Below are 2,500 nucleotides of genomic sequence, written 5' to 3'. Positions count from 1 at the left end.
GCATTTTTTTCACTCGGGACAGCATCGCCGGAGCATCGCCGGAGCACCGCCGGAGAACCTGACCGGCGGCATTGGGGTTCCGGCGATTGGGAGGGGGGCCGGGGGGGTGTGCGCACATGATGTGCGATGGGTGCTGGTACTTGGCCTTGTGTTGGCCCCCTATCCCTCATCAAACCTCTGAGAATTCACACCCCCTTAAAGAGCATTTGAGATTTTACAGGTTTGCTACCAGTAGCCGTTAAAGTGTCTGAAATGGGGACACTTTTTTCAAACGGTCACAAAATCTTCTCCACTTCGAGTTTTTAGCTGAATTTTTTTGTGCATGCCAACAAAAATAGAAGGATCACGCCTACAAAATTTGGGGCCAAAAATCCTTATAAAAAAATTTTAAAAAATCCCGAACCGCAAAAAGTTTCGAAAATCGTGAAAAATAGAAAACGAGTCATCTTCCAACGAAACTTCACGTGAAGGCTTAGGGGACCGTTGTATGAATTTACAAGCCATAAAAATGGCATTGGCACGGCAGAAATTTGAAGATGTGCCTAAACCCACCAGGGCCCAGCGTGTGCCGATGGTGCTCGAGGCAACCGCCCGCACCAGGGCCCAGCGTGTGCCGATGGTGCTCGAGGCACCCGCCCGCACCAGAGGCAACCTGCCGCACCAGGGCCCAGCGTGTGCCGATGGTGGTCGAGGCAACCGCCCGCACCAGCGCCCAGCGTGTGCCGATGGTGGTCGAGGCAACCGCCCGCACCAGGGCCCAGCGTGTGCCGATGGTGCTCGAGGCAACCGCCCGCACCAGGGCCCAGCGTGTGCCGATGGTGCACCAGGGCCCAGCGTGTGCCGATGGTGCTCGAGGTAACCGACCGCACCAGCGCCCAGCGTGTGCCGATGGTGCTCGAGGCAACCGCCCGCACCAGGGCCCAGCGTGTGCCGATGGTGCTCGAGGCAACCTGTCGCACCAGGGCCCAGCGTGTGCCGATGGTGATCGAGGCAACCGCCCGCACCAGGGCCCAGCGTGTACCGATGGTGCTCGAAGCAACCGACCGCACCAGGGCCCAGCGTGTGCCGATGGTGCTCGAGGCAAGCTGCCGCACCAGGGCCCAGCGTGTGCCGATGGTGGTCGAGGCAAGCGCCCGCACCAGGGCCCAGCGTGTGCCGATGGTGCTCGAGGCAACCTGCCGCACCAGGGCCCAGCGTGTGGTCGAGGCAAGCGCCCGCACCAGGGCCCAGCGTGTGGTCGAGGCAAGCGCCCGCACCAGGGCCCAGCGTGTGCCGATGGTGGTCGAGGCAAGCGCCCGCACCAGGGCCCAGCGTGTGCCGATGGTGCTCGAGGCAACCGACCGCACCAGGGCCCAGCGTGTGCCGATGGTGGTCGAGGCAAGCGCCCGCACCAGGGCCCAGCGTGTGCCGATGGTGCTCGAGGCAACCTGCCGCACCAGGGCCCAGCGTGTGCCGATGGTGGTCGAGGTAAGCGCCCGCACCAGGGCCCAGCGTGTGCCGATGGTGGTCGAGGCAACCTGCCGCACCAGGGCCCAGCGTGTGCCGATGGTGGTCGAGGCAACCGCCCGCACCAGGGCCCAGTGTGTGTCGATGGTGGTCGAGGCAAGTGCCCGCACCAGGGCCCAGCGTGTGCCGATGGTGATCGACGCAACCGCCCGCACCAGGGCCCAGCGTGTGCCGATGGTGCTCGAGGCAACCTGCCGTACCAGGGCCCAGCGTGTGCCGATGGTGGTCGAGGCAACCTGCCGCACCAGGGCCCAGCGTGTGCCGATGGTGGTCGAGGCAAGCGCCCGCACCAGGGCCCAGCGTGTGCCGATGGTGGTCGAGGCAAGCGCCCGCACCAGGGCCCAACGTGTGCCGATGGTGGTGGGGGCAACCGCCCGCACCAGGGCCCAACGTGTGCCGATGGTGATCGAGGCTACCGCCCACACCAGGGCCCAGCGTGTGCCGATGGTGCTCGAGGCAACCGCCCGCACCAGGGCCCAGCGTGTGCCGATGGTGCTCGAGGCAACCGCCCGCACGAGTGCCCAGCGTGTGCCGATGGTGGTCGAGGCAAGCGCCCGCACCAGGGCCCAGCGTGTGCCGATGGTGCTCGAGGCTACCGCCCGCACCAGGGCCCAGCGTGTGCCGATGGTGCTCGAGGCAACCGCCCGCACGAGTGCCCAGCGTGTGCCGATGGTGGTCGAGGCAAGCGCCCGCACCAGGGCCCTGGTGTGTGCCGATGGTGCTCGAGGCACCCGCCCGCACCATGGCCCAGCGTGTGCCGATGGTGCTCGAGGCAAGCGCCCGCACCAGGGCCCAGCGTGTGCCGATGGTGCTCGAGGCAACCGCCCGCACCAGGGCCCAGCGTGTGCCGATGGTGCTCGAGGCAACCGCCCGCACCAGGGCCCAGCGTGTGCCGATGGTGCTCGAGCCAACCTGCCGCACCAGGGCCCAGCGTGTGCCGATGGTGGTCGAGGCAACCGCCCGCACCAGGGCCCAGCATGTGCCGATGGTGGTC

Source organism: Durio zibethinus, unplaced genomic scaffold (genome assembly GCF_047325235.1).
Source record: "Durio zibethinus cultivar Kanyao isolate XHJ-2024 unplaced genomic scaffold, ASM4732523v1 HiC_scaffold_325, whole genome shotgun sequence".
Lineage (NCBI taxonomy): Eukaryota > Viridiplantae > Streptophyta > Magnoliopsida > Malvales > Malvaceae > Durio > Durio zibethinus.
Note: the sequence above shows the minus strand (reverse complement) of the source record.